Source organism: Polyodon spathula, chromosome 6 (genome assembly GCF_017654505.1).
Source record: "Polyodon spathula isolate WHYD16114869_AA chromosome 6, ASM1765450v1, whole genome shotgun sequence".
Classification (NCBI taxonomy): domain Eukaryota; kingdom Metazoa; phylum Chordata; class Actinopteri; order Acipenseriformes; family Polyodontidae; genus Polyodon; species Polyodon spathula.
The window spans coordinates 62,182,133-62,203,668 of NC_054539.1; positions in this window are offsets into that span (position 1 = coordinate 62,182,133).

Here is a 21,536-nt window from a genome sequence, read left to right on the forward strand (position 1 = left end):
AGGTATCACAAAGTCCATAAAACAAAACATTAAAGTAAATTAGTTCTGCACTGTATTAAACGAAGCTGATTTTACCAGTCCTTGCTAATCTAACTGATTAGATGGCCTTTTTTGTTGTTCTCCAAGTTGCTGCAGTGATATTGCAGGTGCTAGTATAACAAATTACTACAAAACAGACTGTTTCAGCAGACAGATTTCATTAAGTAGGCTAAACATTTATTTGAATCTTTTTGGAATTAAAAGTATAAACAGCAATTCAAAAACCATCAAAATCCCCCCAGGTAACAAATCCGCTGAATTTTAATACTAGCCAAAATGTCCCGTTATACGGTATGTTCCCAAAGCCTACAGCATTTAGTGATGTAATTTCCTCCCAGCCGAATTCAGACTTTAGAATTCAGGCCAGCCCGAGGAATGAAATCGGACCGGAGAATTCGGGCTCCCGTCTGAATTGGGAGCCAATTTGAGTAATTTTAAAACATGGAACTCGAGTACGTACCAGGGTTATGTGGTTCATGCAAATGTGGTATTTAAGTCATTTGCCCGCCCGGCCTCCATACTATTTATAAAGTCATTTAAGGCTTATTGTATTTGCTCTGACATTCTGTGATTGTTATATATGCTGTCTGCTTTTGAAGCTGTGCTGTTTATCTGTTCCAGTTCATTGGTTTGGTGTCATTGTCAAACTGTATTTTTCCTGTTTTGTGTTGATAGTTTTTATTTGTATTGCAACAGTCATGATAGAGCTTAAAATGTTTGAAGTGAAAGATAAATATTTTAGATGTTTCACTTTGAAAAATGTATTGAGTTATACTACAGTAACTTAAAATACAGTAAATTGAGTTCCAGCTAACCCTGTAAAAGTTTACCAAGATATATTTGTAGTTTTCTCATACTTTTCCCAGGTTATACAAAGCATTTGTTAAAATGCTTTGCCATACCTTGTTGAGATTTACATTGCTTACCAATGCTTTACCATGTTTACAATGTTTTATAACACTTTACTTTGATAAACCTTTCTAAAAAAACAGAACTTCTATTATGGCAGGCCAGAAAAAGGTAAATTCTGGGCTAAGACGGGCCCAACTGAACTTATATTGAGCTATGAAGGACCCGACTTCAAGGTAACTGGTTATCTTGAAATTGGATGTTTCTTAAGCACAAATAGCATAGTTTATCCATGAAAAAAATATTCTTACACCCATTATACAATATATACTATAAGATTTGTACAGTGATGTACAACTAAACAAAATGTGGTGATGCATATAGGTATACAAATGAAAGCCTGCAATGATTTAACAACTGTAACACAATGAATTATTTTGTATAAAGAATCAAACAACACTGATATTACTACCAGACTTATTCTCTATCAATTATTCACCTTATGTTGCTTTAATAATATTTATAATATTCTGTCAACAGAGGTGACATTCTCATTGCAGGTACTCGTATACGCAGGTGGGCTTGTTAGGGGCAATTTGAGTGCCAATGAATAAATACTTCTAAAATGTATAGACATCGGTACATGAAAAATATCTGAATACAAAATAAGCCTTAAAAAATAACTGATAAATTATAACCAATTCACCATAAACAAGGAAGCTGAAAATACTGAAAGCTCTGTACCATCTGCATGTATAAATGAGTCTTTTACTGTAAATTAACCTTAAATGGCAAGTATTCATAAATATTACACTATGCAGCACCTGGTGTAGAAAGGGAGTTTTGTTTCAAGATAGCCTAAAAAAGTGTGATGTTACAAAAAAAAAAAAAGTATAAAAAAGTATGAAAAAATTATACAAAAAGGTCCAAGTTAAACAATGCACAATAGGGGCTGTAATATCCCTCTTATATTTAATGTCACAGACGCTAATCTTAAAAAAAATATATATTCATGGTCATGGTCATTAGTATTCGCTGAAATCATCCCCATACTTTCCAGACCCTGCTTACCACCTACAACAGGACCTGGACATGCTACATAAATAGCTTTGGATTAGAACATACATCAATGTTATTTCATTCTTTTTTTTTTTTACTCATTACTTATCCTACTGTAACATATTATGTATGCTTCTCTGTTGTGTTTCTGGTTAGATTAATTACCATGAACTATTCCAGAAAAAAATTGCTTATGAAAAGGCTTCTCAAAGCTGCTGAACAAGAGGAAATGTGATGGAATTATGTCAGCGTTACACATACTGTACACTTTATCCAATTGATTTTTTCATCCAGCATGATTTGTTACAAAACTGAAAGTTTCAGTTTTTATAATGCAATTTGCAGATTTTTCCACTCTAATAAAATATGCTTTTAATATACCGTAGCTATAGACAAGTTATACATAGTATAGTATTAAACCAAATTAAGACTACGAGCATTTCAAAAGGAATTTCTTTTGAATGAGAAGTAAACAAGTCTCCCTTCCCCAGAGCATGAGTGCAGAAACAGTGAAACTCTATATTATGAATCACCAAAAAACCATTTAAAAATGCAACATATTTTGTTTAAGAGAAAAGGAGAGCAGTGGGTGCGTGTGACAGAAAGACAGTGATTCTTGGTGGTAAATCTCCCTCCCGACCTGTAAAGGCGCGAAGTAACGGGAATAGAGTACTCGGGAATACTTGGCCTGACACTTCGTTCTGAGGGTTAAAAGGAAGTCAGAGGATCTTCGGTACACTAACTCATTGACCCGGAAGGGAAATGATGTGGCAGCTGTGGATTGGAGGAGCGGCTGCAATTGTTTACCAAGGGGTCATAACTTAAAGTATAAATAGGGGTCAAAGTGATGTTCTGTTCTTTTTGTTTTGGTTATGCAAATTAACCGAAATAACCAGTAATTCTGTGTTTAAGAAAAACGTGAATGTTTTGTTTGTTTTTGTAAGTCTATCTATATTGTTTTGTTTGTTTTGTGGATTAGACTAGACGGCTAAATACGATCCGGAGCTGTCGCCCACGGCCAGCACAAAACCCGGACAAGAATGCACTGACTGCTCATTAAAATAACACTGTAAATTCACGACCAGCACTACAGCACTTACTGGGAGAGGTGACCGTGTTTGTGTTTGGGTATTTGCATTAGGATTATTGTTCTTGCGGGTTACTTGTTTATTGTAAACGGGACTCAAGCCATCATCATTTGCTGTGCAATACACATCATTTTGCATTGCCAGCCATCATTGTTTGTCCCTGTTTGGTAATCAGACCCCTGGATTAAAATAAACACAAACCTTTTCACTGGTACTTTGTTTGTCTGTCGTTTGTTGTTGGATTACTGCACTGCACCTGCATGTACCACTTACCACTTTGCCACAGTACGTTTAGCTAAAGCCTTCATTAACATTCGGTTGGTGTAGTGAAACAAAGATTTATTGTGTTCGAATGCTTTCAGATATTTTACAGAATAAAAATATATTTGTAAAAATGTTACATTAAGAACCACAATAGTGATTAATAATAGAAGCAGCAGCTACTCTTTTGTTTATTAGCTGCTTGTAATTTTTGTTTAATTTTTCACACTCTTAAAAAAAGTTCCAGATAGACGTTTATCGTATTGTAACGTCATGTGAGGAACTTTGTGCGGAAGAGACATTCCAGTAGTGGGGTGACACCAGGAGAGCGTCCCTATCAGTGAAGGGGACAATTGGGGCGGGGCCTACGAGGTGATAAAAAGGGGGCTCCGTGTTGTTGTGGAGTGGCAGTTGGAAGAGAGTAAAAAAGAACAACATGACAAACATAAACAAACATTGAAAGATGAGTAATTGGAGGGGAAAACAACCTTGAGGTGACAAGGGGTAACAGAGGGAAGAATAGTGACGGGATGCAACTGGCGGAGAAGAGTGAGAAGGGCAGCAAGACCACTACCGGAGGAGACCAGAAAGAGAGGCAAAGAGAGAAGAGCCCAGAGGCTACAGAGGAATCAGGCTAAGAGGAGCTGGCCCCAGTCTTGTGTCTGTGGGTGTCTCTGTGTGTGTGTGTGTGTGTTCATCAAACCCCCCTTACATGATCACTTTCCTGTCGCCTTTTCATTTCTAAATAAATACAGGGCGTATATATGATATATATATATATATATATATATAGATATCAGAGATAATTATATCTAATTCCTCTGACTTCAGATGTCATTCATTCTATGAACAGCCATCTTTTCTTTTGCTTTCCATTCCTTCAATAGAGAATTAGTAGTCGATATTAGGGGAGGTTACCAATCACAGCACATCAAAACCAATAAATGCGTGATTATGGCAACGTTATTGACCAATGATATAAACCTGCAGCATTATGTGTGCAATGCATTTTTCTATGGTAAACGTTTATAAGGGCTGTACTAACTGTTATTGTGATTAGGGTTCAATAAATAATAATTCAGCGAGGATGAGTAGCCCTGCAGATGAAGCGTGACTTTATTTCTTTTGCATGCATGTTTGTTGTAAACCCATGATAACAATAAGTTAATTTGATTGTCATACAATATGTGTAATATAATATATATATATATATATTATATATTAATATCTATATATATATATATATATATATATATATATATATATATATATATATCAATAATATATACAGTTTTACATATTGATAGTTATAGACTATATTACAACTTACAAAAAAAGATAATGTTTTTTCCACTCAATTTTAGTGAGAAAGAGGGTCATACAAATTCCTGTTCTATTTTTAAGGACTATCTAAAATATCTATCTATCTATCTATCTATCTATCTATCTATCTATCTATCTATCTATATATATATATATATATATATATATATATATATAGATATATATATATATATATATAATATATTATATATATAGCAAATTGCACCAACTGCAATAAAGTTTAATTGAAGAATTGAACTCCTCAGCATTCCTATCTCTTAAAAATAAACCAAACATAATGCCCAATTAGATCTTCTTTGTTCTAATTCACAGTATCCTAGCAACCCAATATGATGAGTATAATAATTGGGAACTGTGCTGTTGATGGAACAGACAGTTAAACCAGAAAGCTGAATTTACTGAGGCAGGGGTTGAAACAGAGGTGTGAATAAATACATTATTGAAACATGCAATTGAATAAATAAATTAAACAAACACGAGCGTATCTTATTATAAACACCAATGTATTCTACAAAAAGAGAAAGAAAGAAAAAAACAAGCAGCAAAGGGAATAAATGACCAAATAGTAGGTTACATTGGCTATCCAATTAAAAAGTATGATTCACTCAAATTATTGATAGAAAATCTGAACTCTTGATGGCCTTAAATGTATTTAAATATAGTAACTGACAGCTGCATTCTGAATCACCAGGACGAATTACATAAAGCATTTCATTATTGCCAGAGAATCAGGATTATAAAAATGTGTGTACCAAAACGAGGATACACATTAGAGTATGGGAAGTCCCCATAGCAGATTTCATCCAGAAGCTGAATACAATCCATGGGTCAATTGTTAACTAAAAGCAAATGCAATTTGAATGGCTTGTGGCACAATGTGCATTAGAGAATCTCACAGAAATAAGGGTGAATAGAGAATCTACAGTCTACAGAGAATCAAGGGCAATAACTTTTTTTTTCTCTATTTCAGTTGTTTTCTAATTAAGCTCATTGGCAAATCTTACATATATTGACTTTAAAAAACGTGTTCTAAAAGGCAACAAGGCAATCTTTAAATCTAGTTCTGATGTATTGCTGCATCTTACTTAGTCCTGTATATAAAGTATGCCTGCAGGCTTGCTTGCATTGTATCACTTCTCAACACCACAGTCACCAAGAAATAGTTCTCTCACCTCAGGGGAGGGGTGGCCCTTTTGAAGGCAGCTCGGTTCCGACTGACTGCCCAAAATTGAGGGTGGATAGAACAAAAAATGAGAATGGAGGCTGAACAATTCTAATTCTTGTATAGCATTAGTTTTATGTTGTCCTAAATGGCAATCTATATGTATTGACTTGGCTTATTTTCAAATCAATTTGTGGTTTCTAGACTGGCTAATTGGATGATCTTGTATATCGACCCGTATAATTTTAATGCCATTGTTGGTGTTGTTTGTTTAATTCAAATGTGATGATACTGACTCATATGGAGAATCTTGCTGTCAGTGTGGCAAACTAAAGCCAGTGATTTTAGTTCTTACGTCACTATAGCCACCCAAGGAGACAGATTACAATAGATATGACTCTGTGATCATTTTTTTTCTAGTTTCTGGTTCTTTATGTTTCTATAAAGTCTGTGAATCACAGCTAAATCTCCCCTCAAAACACTATCTGTTTTTCATAAATTCAAATCTTTATGCTTGTTTGGGTTTTTTCTCCATCAGTGCAGCAGCAGTATATTTTGATATAAGTACTGACTTCACCAACACCAGAAGGGGTTTGTAATGATCCTGCTGTAACAAAGCTAAGAGGAGCTGTCAGTTTGCTGGTTGGAAAGGACAGTCTCAAGGCAGCAAGATTCTCTAGCTCATGAAACAATTCATCACAGATTTCTGCTGAATGTCACTGATGCATTCTTATAACATAGATATTCTATCATTCCTAAAAAAACACACACATCTGACTATGGGGAGAATTTTTCTTTGTATTCTTAAAAAATGTTTTCCATGACAAAATTCACAACCCACTTCCAGTAAAGAATTGGTTTCTAACAATATACTGGATGTGTGGTTTAAAATTGGGTCAAATTGTATTTGGAATGTGTAGGATACATTTTAGGGGAATTTATATTTTTTGTAAACGTATGTTTGGTGTTTGGATTGTGAAAAAATATCTGCAACATGCTTTTACAGATGTGTGACAAAATAAAATAAAATAAATTACTATTCCTAGTAGTGAGACAATAAGTGGGTGTTAAATCAGGATGGAACACTTAATCGCATGTCTTGCTTAGCATTGTGTCTACCTTAGCTTAACGTTTGACAGTCATTTATTCCACAGGTCAGAAAATCCAGGGGTATCTCAGCACACTACGTTTTTTGTTGTTCTCTTGGAAACCTAACCTGTCACATATTGTCGTAGATTCTCTATCAAACAGGATTTTTTTTTTTTTTTTTACCTGAAAGATAAAAATTTTACATCCCGAGAAATGGTGAGTTGCTTTGCTATGTTTATTGAACATCGATAATGGATAATTGCAAAGCATATGACATGGTTTATTTAGATTTCCAGAAAGCTTTTGACAAAGTCCCGCACAAAAGATTAATTCTCAAACTGAACGCAGTTGGAATTCAAGGAAACACATGTACATGGATTAGGGAGTGGTTAACATGTAGAAAACAGAAAGTACTGATTAGAGGAAAAACCTCAGAATGGAGTGTGGTAACCAGTGGTGTACCACAGGGATCAGTATTAGGTCCTCTGCTATTCCTAATCTACATTAATGATTTAGATTCTGATATAGTAAGCAAACTTGTTAAATTTGCAGACGACACAAAAGTAGGAGTGGTAAACACTGTTGCAGCAGCAAAGGTCATTCAAAATGATCTAGACAAGATTCAGAACTGGGCAGACACATGGCAAATGACATTTAATAGAGAAAAGTGTAAGGTACTGCATGCAGGAAATAAAAATGTACATTATAAATATCATATGGGAGATATTGAAATTGGAGAAGGAATCTATGAAAAAGACCTAGGAGTTTTTGTTGACTCAGAAATGTCTTCATCTAGACAGTGTGGGGAAGCTATAAAAAAGGCTAACAAGATGCTTGGATACATTGTGAAAAGTGTTGAATTTAAATCAAGGGAAGTAATGTTAAAACTGTACAATGCACTAGTAAGACCTCATCTTGAATATTGTGTGCAGTTCTGGTCACCTTGCTATAAAAAAGATATTGCTGCTCTAGAAAGAGTGCAAAGAAGAGCGACCAGAATTATTCCGGGCTTAAAAGGCATGTCATATGCAGACAGGCTAAAAGAATTGAATCTGTTCAGTCTTGAACAAAGAAGACTACGTGGCGACCTAATTCAAGCATTCAAAATTCTAAAAGGTATTGACAGTGTCGACCCAAGGGACTTTTTCAGCCTGAAAAAAGAAACAAGGACCAGGGGTCACAAATGGAGTTTAGAAAAAGGGGCATTCAGAACAGAAAATAGGAGACACTTTTTTACACAGAGAATTGTGAGGGTCTGGAATCAACTCCCCAGTAATGTTGTTGAAGCTGACACCCTGGGATCCTTCAAGAAGCTGCTTGATGAGATTCTGAGATCAATAAGCTACTAACAACCAAACGAGCAAGATGGGCCGAATGGCCTCCTCTCGTTTGTAAACTTTCTTATGTTCTTATGTTCTTAAGGGAGAGGGGGCTAAGGAAACTTCATCCTGAATAGTCACATTCTTTATGGGCTTACAAATGATCCAAAATGCCATCCACACAAACTGTGCCTTGTCCTAACATAAACATCCCCTTTCTATAAACCTTGGGTGATTGTTCCACCAGGTTTGGGATTCTCCAAACAGTTCACAGTAGGACTGGTTGGAATTAGGGACTTGAATCCGGAATCATATGCTGTAGTTTACTTCAATATGCAGCTATTATATCTATATAGCAAAATTAAATATCAGAAACCTTGAAGTGATGTGAATGATATTCCTTTTAACAGTCTGTAATAAATATCATACTGCATTTCATTTATCAAAGCCAAAACAAAAGGAGTAAACTTGCCACCACACAATCTGTCTAATAATCCAGTAAATCTGTTTCATTAATATTGAAAAGTCTATGAGAATAGTATATGTTTTAGGTAGCTTGAGTGACTCAAAATAAATAACATGTATATTTGTCATTCATTCCTTCAGTTCAGCCATAACTCATTCAAAGTGGTTCATTGCAGACCATTGCTCTTGTAAGAGAAGGGCCTTGCTCTGAAAATTCCATCATTGTACATTTTGTATTTGTTATATAGCAGAAAAAAAAAAAAAGAAAGCTCTTATATCTGCATCATTACCCCTTTTTAAAAATTAACTTATCATTGTCATGTTTAATGGTTTGGAGACTGAATTCTATAGTATCGTAGTATTCTATAATGTTTCTGAATAGTTTGACAGCATTGGCACAGTAACTGTGATAGATTGGATAGAGAATGTGTTATGTAGTGGGTATGTGCAGTATACTAGAACAGTTTAGTACTTACTGTGAGGTCAGCTTAGAACGAGTAGATTCTTGGGCTGGTAAGTTGAAACAAGATTCATTGTGCACATGAATTTGTATGGCCAAGGTTAATTTGTATGGTCTGGAGGCTGTGTGGTCCAGTGGTTAAAGAAATGGGCTTGTAACCTGGAGGTCCCTGGTTCAATTCCCAGTTCAGCCAGGTGTGACCCCGAGCAAGACACTTAACCTCCTTGTTCTGTCTTTCCGGTGTTGTAAGCGACTCTGCAGCTGATGCATAGTTCACACACGTTGGTCTCGTATCTTGTAAAATGCTTTGTGATGGTGGCCCACTATGAAAGGTGCTATATAAAGATTAAAATATTATAAAAAATATAAAAAAGAAAGGGATTAATCTGCTAGTAGACACTGGAGTCTCATGAATTGAATGTTAAATGCTTCATACAATTGAGCATTTTCTATTCATAAACTGGGTTAAAAGCATACCTAACTACAGGGACAAAAAAATGGAAACACCTGGGTAAATGAGGGACACCAACTACATTGAAAGCAAGGGCTTCCACACAGGTGTGGCTCATATTAAATTAAGCAAATAACATCCCAGAATGCTTAGGGTCATGTATAGAAATGCCTGGTTGCCTATAATTATGGCTAGCATGGCTGCAAGAGGAGACCTCAGTGACTTTGAAAAAGGGTTGATTGTTGGGGCACGTTCGGCAGGAGCTTCAGTGACCAAGACAGCTCAACTTGCTGATGTTTCACGAGCAATGGTGTCTAAGGTGATGTCAGCATGGAACTCCGAGAGAAAGACATCATCAGCAAAGGGCAACAGTGGGCGGAAGCGCATACTCCAGGATCGTGATATCCATGCATTAATTCAAAGTGCAAGGCCAAACAGGCGAGCAATTGCAGATCACTTAACTGCACATTTCAACCTGAGGCGCGAGCAGCCAGTTTCATCAAAAACGGTCCGCCGAGAACGCGACAGAGCGGGATACCATAGTGGCCCAGCACCCTAGTGATTGACTTTACATTGGTGTTTCCATTTTTTTGTCCACTCCCCGTTCTTCTTGCCTCAGAATTTAGATGTACATTAAATTTATTGAAGTGTACATGTAGTGATGGCTTTCTGCATGAGGTATTAATTGTAAGTTTTACATTGTATGTGTGTCTGTGGCAGGCTGGCGAGTGGATAGAGGCCCAGAGACAGTCTGTAGTTCAAAAAAATAACTATTTTATTATAAATAAACACAAAAATGAAAGGGCACAAGGGCCAAAACAAAGGGATTGAAACACAAAAAGAAAGACAAAAAGCAAAATGTACAAAATAAAGGTTTCCAAGCTGGGCAATACCTTCACTGGATTTAGAAAATTGAAAAAAAATCACAACCAACAAAACACCAACCTGCTTCCTCAGCTCCCTCCTCCCAAATGAGAAGCAGAGGCCTCCTTTTATGTCAGGTGGCCGTAGGCGCTGATTGATCGTTAATTAACCTAATTAACTAATCAACCCCAGCCACCTGAACATAATAAACCCAGGCAGGTAGGGAAAATTAACCCCATCCCTGCCAATTTAAAAAGGGCAGAGCTTTGCTCTGCCACAGTGTCTTTTATAGTTTAGTTCTTTCTAATCACTGTTTAAATTATGTGAATGTGTTTTTATAGTCGTTTTAATGTGCTTACTAATTCAGTTGCTTTAATATGCTTTTATATTAAGGTTCTATACAGTATTCTGTAAGTTTTGAATTATTTCATTTACCATTTGGCAAAACCAGAAACCACAGCCTAACACAACTCAAAGTCACAGCTGGTCGTCTGAGCTAAACGCCAAAAGGCAGGAAATTAGCAGAGGTAGTGTGAGATGGGGGAGGGGAACTGAAAGACAAGATGGATGCACCCTTCTAGGTACAATGTGGTATGCAGCCCCCCTTTTCCCCCGCAGAGGGGATGTGCAATGAGAGTGGAAACCCCTATCACTGGACAGAAGTAAAACAAATGGGAGTGGAGTCAACAGTTGTTTACAAAGGTATAAATACCCCAAATAGTAAAGTGTTGTCAGTTTTTTCATCTCTTTCGAATTGACTCCATGGATATCCGTGCTTTCTGATACAAACGTATCCACTGAGCTGTACTGAGGCCTCGTCCGAAGTCAGCTTAAATCTTGTGCTTATGTGATTGTATTAGAGGTATACCTTTCTTGTATATAAAGTGTTTTTGAATCAAAACCCATTTGTCAGCTTAATCTTTTTCACTACATACACAGCGCTCAGAAAGTATTTTAGTGTAACAAATAAATATGTAATACACTTAGTCTCATTATTTCCATATATTGCTGTATATTGTAAAGTTACTATAAAGTTACTTAACTTGAGGAGGCCATTGATCAAAGGTGCAAATTAGCTGGTACTCGATTTTACTCTTATAGGTATTTGTATTCACATTTCTTTTTAATTGCTCTTATTTGCTCTTTTTAATTGCTCTACTTTATCGTACATACTACGTGCTTAATGGACTGTACCTGTATAAACTTTTTTTTTTTTTTTTTTTTTTTTTTTTTTACTATAAGTTAACTGCTTAGTCGAACTCACTCTTAAATGTAATTATTTACTGTATTTTTTTTTTTTTTCAAATTTGAATTTGATCTTATTTTCTACTGATTTTACTGTACCTTATAACTGCTCTTGTCTGTATTGTGATATTTTATAATGTGATAGGTTAATAGGTTAATGACATCTTTGTTTGGTTTTAGACTTTCTTGCACTTTCTGGGTCATTTCACCTGGTAGTGAAATTGTTTCCACCCCTTCACTGGCTTCGTTCCTGTCAATAACCAATCAACTGCTTCCCCTATGGACTGAAATGCTTTCAGCCAGTAACATGTTTTGACCCACAAGGCACTGCTGGGTGAAATAACCAAGGAAGTCAATCAATAATAGACTTTCAGGTCAACATTGCTTGCCAACAAAGATGTATTTAACCTAGAGAGGTACCAGATATCATAATGAGAATACACGTTTGCTATAACATGTGCTTCTTTAAGAACTGCACATTTGAGACCTATATAGTGTGACATACAGGCATAAGTTTGCCATTTGCAGTCAGAACCACAGATAGGTTTTCAACAGGACGGTGTCTGTATGTTTATTTATTTACACAAAAACAAAACAAAACCTAACACCACCCAGGAGTACTAACTAAACTATGCAATTCCTTAACCTATAAACTTGACGGCTAAGCCAGTCAACTTAAACACTTCTATCCAAGTATTTAAACACACTCCCTTTCCGATCTGACCACCCATTCTTCCTTCAGGACTTAGCCTTAACACAGACACAGTACAAACATTTTTACCTGCTTCTATACCTGCTAACTGCAGGAAGGTGTATTGAATTGCATTAGAGCCAGGTGATTCTGATCCTGAGCCTCTGCCCTGTTACAACAGCCAATGCAAAGATGTATGAAATTATTTTGTTAGCTACAATTACTTTAGTAATCTAACCTGCCCCAATTACCTTGCTGGACATGACTTCACAAAAACACAGAGAAAACATCAAAGTATTGAAAGTAAAATCTGAACGATGCAAACACATATGTATAAAACAGTAAAGTTTGTTACTTTCTGGATAAGCAATGATTTTCACCTGATGGAAACCACACATTTTGTCTGGAAAGCCAAGTAAAGTGTGAAAACAGCACCATAGACACATGGTAAACCAAACAGCAGGCAATGCTGGTGTGGATTTAAAAACACAGGAAGAGGACTACAGTAAAAAAAAAAAAAAACAAAAAAACTGTTAAATCAATCATACGCAGCATCTATTTTGTGTACTGTTTTTACACCCACATCTGTATTTTAAATCCAAAAAGTTGATAGTATGTGACCTAGGAAACACTAACTAACTTCAGTTTTGCCTGGGACATAACAAACAATGCAATACTTTCAATCCAATCACACACTTTCAATTCAATAGCTGTTGCTTTACCAGTTGATTGGTAAGAAGGACAGATTCATGGTTTAATGACAGCTGGTGGCTAATTATAATTATCAGTCTGAGCGATTTATATTTTGACAGCTTTGTTAGAAACCATTATTTTTGACTTTTTTAACTTTTTAATTGGAATCTGAAATCTACTCTAGGGAAGCCTACAGAAGCAGTGGCACCGGAAAAATATTGGATAGTTTTTTATATCTATCTATCTATCTATCTATCTATCTATCTATCTATCTATATATATATATATATATATATATCTATATATATATATATATATATATATATATATATATATATATATATATACTATATTATATATATATATATATATATGTTATATATATGATATATATATATATATATATATATATATATATATATATATGTGTATATATATATATATATATATATATATGTATGTATCATATATATATATATTATATAATTATATAATATATATATATAATATATATATTAGACTGTCAAATGATTAAAATAATCACGATTAATCGCATGATTTTCTGTAGTTAATCGCGATTAATCGCAATTTTTGAATGTGCTCAAATTTGGCCCTAAATAAACAATTTTCCATTTAAAAAGCAGTGTGTTATGTTAAAGGCATACTGTGTTTTATTGTAAGGGAAATAAACACAAAATAATCTGAATCAGAAAGTTTTAAAGCATTTATAGAGCCAAAGTTCACAGTAATTTACAGCTTTTCATGCCCCCAATGTTAATAGGCCTACTTCCTGAGCGATGTTTTCGAAGTTAGAACACACATGTGCTTGTTGTCGTCTAAAGTTTAAACTCCCAACATATGTATATTTCCACACACTGGGGTATGCAAACTTTTGGCGACATCATATCTCTCTCTCTCTCTCTCTCTCTCTCTCTCTCTCTCTCTCTCTCTCTCTCTCTCTCTCTCTCTCTCTCTCTCTCTCTCTCTCTCTCACACACACACACACACACACACACACTGTTGAAGCAATTCCAAATGAGGTATAGGAAAAATGACTCTATGAATACCAAGAACAAAGAGCTTTTAAACATTCCAAAGAACATAAACCTGCCAGCCACCATTTATTTGTATCCTCCTATTCCTTTCCACTGAGCCAGTTACTAAGACGAACAAGCCTGTTGACATTTTCACCTGATAAAGCTGCTCTCTTCTTCTGGACAATATGCTCAGAGAGTGAAAACAACCTCTCAAGGTACTTATGTGGCAGGCATTGCCAGGTACCTGTGTGCAATGGGGGCCAGCCTGTTGTGTGCCCCTGCATGCTGTGACCACCACTGCAGTGGACAGTCCTCCATGTTGATGCAGGGCTCTGCTTTGTAACACTCCACACATCTCTCAATGGACTCCTCATCTTCATCGGACTCGGACTCTGAACACAAGAAGAGGGTTGCTTTTTTCTTTGGTGGCTGTGACTCTGTTGCTTCGATGGGTTGCTGTGCAGGCTTCTCTTCCTTCAGCAAGTCGTTGCCCATAGCCCACACCTCACCCCTCTCAGCTCTGGGAAGGCACTTTAGGTCCTTGAACCTTGGGCCAAGTGCTGTGGCGATCTTCAGCCATGTGATGTTGGTGTTTTCCTTGCGTTTCTCCAGGTCTGTTGTGAATGTTGTTTTGAATCTTACCATGTAGGCAGGGTCATCATCTGAACTCTCCATCACCCGAGAGAGGTGGCACAAAGCAGGCAACATCACTGAGCAGGAAATGTACTTCGCTCCTCCCAGGAGTTCAGTCAAGTACCTGTGGTAGAAGCTAATTAAATCACTTCTGTCAATTGTAAGAGGCTTGTTGCACAAGGAAACACACAAAAACTCTTGCCCTCTCTCTCTCTCTCTCTCTCCTCACACACACCCACCCACCCACACACCTCTCTCTCTCTATCTCTCTATTTCTCTCACTCACACACACCCCCCTCTCACTCTCACTCACACCTCTCTTTCTTACTCACACGCACTCACACACCCCCCCCCTCTCTCTCCTTGAACCATATCCACACACACCTCTCCAGGTCTGTTGTGAATGTTGTTTTGAATCTTACCATGTAGGCAGGGTCATCATCTGAACTCTCCATCACCCGAGAGAGGTGGCACACGCTCTCTCACTCACACACACACACCTCTCTCTCTCTCTCTCACACTCACACACACACACCCTCTCTCTCTCACTCACACACACACACACACACACACACACACACACACACACACACACACACACTTAGTATAACTGTATGATAAAAGCTATTACCTGCAGGGCTCCAGTAGTTCCTCCAGCTTCAGCAGTTTCTCCAGTTCAGCTGTGGTTGGCATGGCAATGTTGGTTTTTTGTTGTGCCAGAGCATCCCTGATGGTTTGTTTGCACACATTTGATCATTTCCAGAGTGGAGTTCCATCTTGTTGTGACGTCTTGTGCAACTGACTCCTTCTTTTGCCCATTTGCAACTTGCTGTTGTTCTAGCTCTGCAGTGTTTGGTGGACTGTGTTTGAAATGCCCAACTACTTTTCGGCATTTGGCTGGGGCATTGTCAAACATGCTTTTCTGTAGGGACACTGTGACTGACCTTTGCAGACTGTGGGCGATGCAAGGCAGGTGTTCAAAAGGCAGGTGTCTTGCAGCTGCAATCACTGTTCCAAGTGTGGTAACTTTCTGTTCAATGCTCCACTGCTTTACAACATCCATGAAATGCTCAGAACACATTTCAGCATAGTGCCTCTCTTCTGTTTTCATGACGGTCAAAGCGTGTGAATGCAGTTTCCAATTGTCATCGATCTAGTGCGCTGTAACCCCAAGGAAGTTGTGGTTACTCATCGATGTCCAGTGGTCTCCAGTGAGGGAGACCTGCCTGTTTATTTTTCAACTCCTCCACTTTCTTAGCCCTCTCGTTTTCGTACAGCTCGTGTATCCTAGTAACGATGGTGACTCTCGATGGTAATTCATATGTTGAGTCGTTCGATGCAATCCGAATGATGTCCCTCAGGCCGTCATTTTCTACAACGTTAATTGGCCTGCAAGCTGCAGCTATCCACTTCGCTATTGCGTTTGTTAGCTTGCTGCTCATTGACTTGTCCATTTGCCTCCTGCGCACGAACTCTAAAAGAGTAGGCTGCTGCTGTCCTGCATTGCTAGCCCTCTCACTATTGCTGCCGGCGTCAGCTCTGTGTTTTTCTTGTAAATGATACTTCAGACTCGATATACTTCGGTGATACACAAATTCACCCTTACAGGAGCTGCAAAAAATGTTGCTTTTATCCAAAGACCCATCTGTAAGGGTTTTGTAATAAAACTGGCTGTTTACAAGCCCTTAGCAGCTTTTTTCATCATTCAAGCTTATTTCGTCAGCAAAGCTATATCTAAATTCAAGCAATCGATTGACAAACAAGCACGAGAGCGTGGAGTTGTATTTTAAATATGATGGTTCTAAGGCTCAAAAAAGAAAATGCGTTAATTGCGACAAAAAAGTTAATTGCACGCTTTAATGCATTAACTCTGACAGCCCTAATATATATAAGGCCACCAGCGGTACCAGAATGTGGTCTGAACAGCCCTCCAACTCACCTGCAAGAAGTTCACACAATGGACAATTTGGGAAGTGGTTGGGTTTCAAAAAAGTGGAGGTGGGGGTGGCCTGGGGTGGCCGTGGAATGGACGTGTGTGGATATGACAGGGCAGAGGCCATGCACACTGGGGAAAGTGTTTTGCAGCTGTTTTTATACAGTTCCATGTTTAATGAGGTAATTGTTTAATTTTTTCACGATCAGAATCACCTGGCTCTAACCCAATTCAGTACACCTTCTTGTAGTTAGCAGGCAGGTATAGAAGCAGGTAAAAATGTTTGTTCTGTGTCTGTTAAGGCTAAGGCCTGAAGGAAGCCTGGGTGGTCAGACCAGAAAGGGAGTGTGTTTAAATACTTGGATAGAAGTGTTTGAGGTGACTGGTAAACAGCATAGCTGTCTAGTTTATGGGTTAAGGAATTGCAAAGTTTAGTTAGTACTCCTGGGTAGAAGCGGGGAAAAAAGTGAATAAAATGGAACTCACAAAAGTTTGGATTTTGGAACCCAAGAACTCCTAGTGACTGGAAACGAGAGTGAGATTACACCTACCCTCCATCGAGAGAGAGAGATTACACCTGCCCTCCGTCGAGAGGGAGATTACACCTGCCCTTCATCAAGAGAGAGATTACACCTGCCCTCCGTCGAGAGGGAGATTACACCTGCCCTTCATCAAGAGAGAGATTACACCTGCACTTTATCGAGAGAGAGATTACACCTGACCTCCGTTGGGAGGGAGATTGCACCTAACCTCCTTCAAGAGAGAGAGATTACACCTGCCCTCCATCAAGAGAGAGATTACACCTGACCTCTGTCGAGAGGTAGTTTCTCCTGGTTTTCATCTCCCTGTAACCGGAAGTTCAACAGCAGGTGTTTGAGGGAAAATACCTTGTGGATTGTGGCTACCATGACTGACGTTCATGGAATTTTGCAGGCAGAGTAGTGCACCACGATGCTCGTCTTGCATGCTGATAGGCCATGAGATGGAGAACTGCCCAGACCGGGATTGGAACATGCCGGCGTGTTGCCAACCGGAGTTGCCAGCGTCGAAACCGGAGTGGCCAGCGCTGGAGCAAGAGTTGCTGCTGACTGATCAAGAGCCGGAAAGAGAAGCACTGGTGTCTCCAATGGAAAAGGGAGAAGCACCGCTGCATCCAAACACTGAGGGAGAAGCGCAGCCATCTCCAGAGGAAAAGGAGACACCGGCTACAGATAAGGGGGAGGAGGTGAAGAGATCACCTTTTCCACAGCCCCGACCGCCACCCCTGTGCCACAGTCCGGCGCCTGTGAGTTGGATCCCTCGACCTGGGCTCCCAGACACCCAGCCTTTGTGTCTGGATCTCTGGTCATTGAGACAAGCTCAAAGGTTGCGGCACCACCGGGCATGTTTGAGGGCTGCACAATTGGCCCTTAAGTTAGCGCAGGTAGTTCAAGTAAAATTAATAATTCAAAATGAAACATAACCATAATTTTGATTGAAATTATTGATTGGGAAGATGACGACTGAACGATAATACAGTACCAGCAAGAAACTAAAATTACTTTCACCTCTGTGTACAAGACAGGCACAGTGCAAGTGAAAAAAGCTACCTGAATCCTCTCAATGACAGAAAATTAGGTAACCGATTATCTGATTTCTGTTTTTAACAATGCATGTTTAAGCTATATGTGAGTGACTATTAAACATTGGAATCAATAAATAGAATCAATAAATAAAACATAGCAGTTGGTATTGCGTGCAGACATCAAATTAGTTTCCTTTCACCTGATCTAAGCAGAAACAAAATATTAAACAGGTAAGGAATTACATAGTAGGAAAGTTTCGATAATATTATGTATGTATCCCTTTAAGGTTACAATCCTAGATTTTCTCATATGCACAAATATTATTGTTTTACGTTATTAATAAAGCCTTTTCCCTGGTATTTTATTAAAAACATTATTATTAATAATTTCAACTTTTTGTGGGGCAGGCAGCTGGATTCAATATGGTTGTGGGTATTTTTATATTTACTGTTTTCATACACAATTATGACATCAACACAACACATTGTTGGCAAATAACACTGTAGACTACAAAGATGTTGAGCAAACTACTGTGTCAAAGGTATGTAGAAAAATAATTAATAACCCCCTGCTAAATCCAAGATACTTATTTTAATACCAGCATGTTAAAGCGTTTTCTTGTAGCATGTTGACATCCCACCTTAAAAATGAACATAGAACAATGTGACAAGGTTGGCTCGTGTGGAGAGGTACTGTGAGTAAATGCACTGTTGTGCCGGTTTATTATAAATGAACAAAATAAAAGGTTTAAACCCAAAATAGACATGCACTGAACAAACACGGTGAGGCAAACCCAAAAACAAGTAACATGTTGATTTAGTTCAGCACGAGTAGCAATTGCAGTTCTTATTTAATTCTCCTCCCGACTCTCGTTCTCTCCTCAATGAACACACTAACCCAGAGTGAGTGATTCATGCATCTATATACTGTATATAGCTGTGCCGGGATTCAATTACTAATTAACCATTCACTTGAATCCCAGTACGTGAAGTGATTGTGCAATCCCTGTGCCTAAATATATATATATATATATATATATATATACACACACACACACACACACACACACACATATATATATATATATATATATATATATATATATATATATATATACAGTACTGTGCAAAAGTTTTAGGCAGGTGTGAAAAAATGGTGTAAAGTAACAATGCTTTCAAAAATAGACATGTTAATTGTTTATATTTATCGATTAACAAAATGCAAAGCGATGAAAAGAAGAAAAATCTACATCACATCCATATTTGGTGTGACCACCCTTTGCCTTCAAAACAGCATCAATTCTTCTAGGTACACTTGCACAAAGTCAGGGATTTTGTAGGCATATAGTCAGGTGTATGATTAAACAATTATACCAAACAGGTGCTAATGATCATCAATTCAATATGTAGGTTGAAACACAATCATTAACTGAAACAGAAACAAGGTGAGGTTGCTGGAGACAGTTTACTGTCAAAAGTCATACACCATGGCAAGACTGAGCACAGCAACAAGACACAAGGTAGTTATACTGCATCAGCAAGATCTCTCCCAGGCAGAAATTCCAAGGCAGACAGGGGTTTCCTGATGTGCTGAACAAGCACAAAGAAACGGGAAACGTTGAGGACAGTAGACGCAGTGGTCGGCCAAGGAAACTTACTGCAGCAGATGAAAGACACATCATGCTTACTTCCCTTCGCAATCGGAAGATGTCCAGCAGTGCCATCAGCTCAGAATTGGCAGAAAACAGTGGGACCCTGGTACACCCATCTACTGTCCGGAGAAGTCTGGTCAGAAGTGGCCTTCATGGAAGACTTGCGGCCAAAAAGCCATACCTCCGACGTGGAAACAAGGCCAAGCGACTCAACTATGCATGAAAACACAGGAACTGGGGTGCAGAAAAATGGCAGCAGGTGCTCTGGACTGATGAGTCAAAATTTGAAATATTTGGCTGCCAAAATTTTGCCAAGGATCAACTTTACTGCTGGTTAGCAGAAGGCCCTTTGTGTGCGAAGAGGCTGCGAGAATCACATCATGAGTGTCTTCATGCAACGCAGTGAAGCATGGATTGCGTTGCCTTGCAGCGTCAGAATTGGGCATTTCGCAAATCTGGACCCTGGTCACAACCCATTCGATCCCTTCAGAAGTCTGGATCAATAGTGGCAGATACTTCTCCATATAGTACTTGCTACCAAACAGCGAGCGATTGGCCCTCCGACGGTCTGCATCAGTGCACCATGGACCTCCAAGATGCTAACTAACAAATTCCATTAAAACGAATCTTTAGCGTTAAAGAAGATGTCTCGTGGTTGGCTATGTCCCCGAACCAGAGCTCGGTGAGGGTGACATGCAGGGGCTGGAGTTGTAGCAGAAGGCAGTTTGTTCGCCGAAGGGCTGGAGAGCGGTACACAAATGAGTGTCTGCAGGCAACAGTGAAGCATGGTGCAGGTTCCTTGCAAGTTTGCGGCTGCATTTCTGCAAATGGAGTTTGGGATTTGGTCAGAATTAATGGTCTCCTCAATGCTGAGAAGTACAGGCAGATACTTATCCATCATGCAATACCATGAGGGAGGCATCTGATTGGCCCCAAATTTATTCTGCAGCATGACAATGACCCCAAACACACAACGAAAGTCATTAAGAACTATCTTTAGCGTAAAGAAGAACAAGGAGTCCTGGAAGTGATGGTATGGCCCCCACAGAGCCCTGATCTCAACATCATCAAGTCTGTCTGGGATTACATGGAGAGAGAGAAGCAACTGAGGCTGCCTAAATCCACAGAAGAACTATGGTTAGTTCTCCAAGATATTTGGGCCAACCTACCTGCCGAGTTCCTTCAAAAACTGTATGCAAGTGTACCTAGAAGAATTGATGCTGTTTTGAAGGCAAAGGGTAGTCACACCAAATATTGATTTTATGTAGATTTTTCTTCTGTTCACTCACTTTGCATTGTGTTAATTGATAAATATAAACTATTAACATGTCTATTTTTGAAAACATTCTTACTTTACAGCATTTCACACCTGCCTTGCACAGTACTGTGTGTGATTATATTATATATATATATATATATATATATATATATATATATATTATATATATCTATAAAGTTCACATTAGCCATTAGCCCACATACCCCATGCACCAATACATACACACCACATAAAACATAAAGCACAAAACTTTGCATAGGGGCGGGGCACCCTGTCACAAACAGATAAAAGAGAAGTACAATATATTTTCATGACAGATGTAAAATTCCAAATTATTTTTGTAGTTCGCTTTATTAATG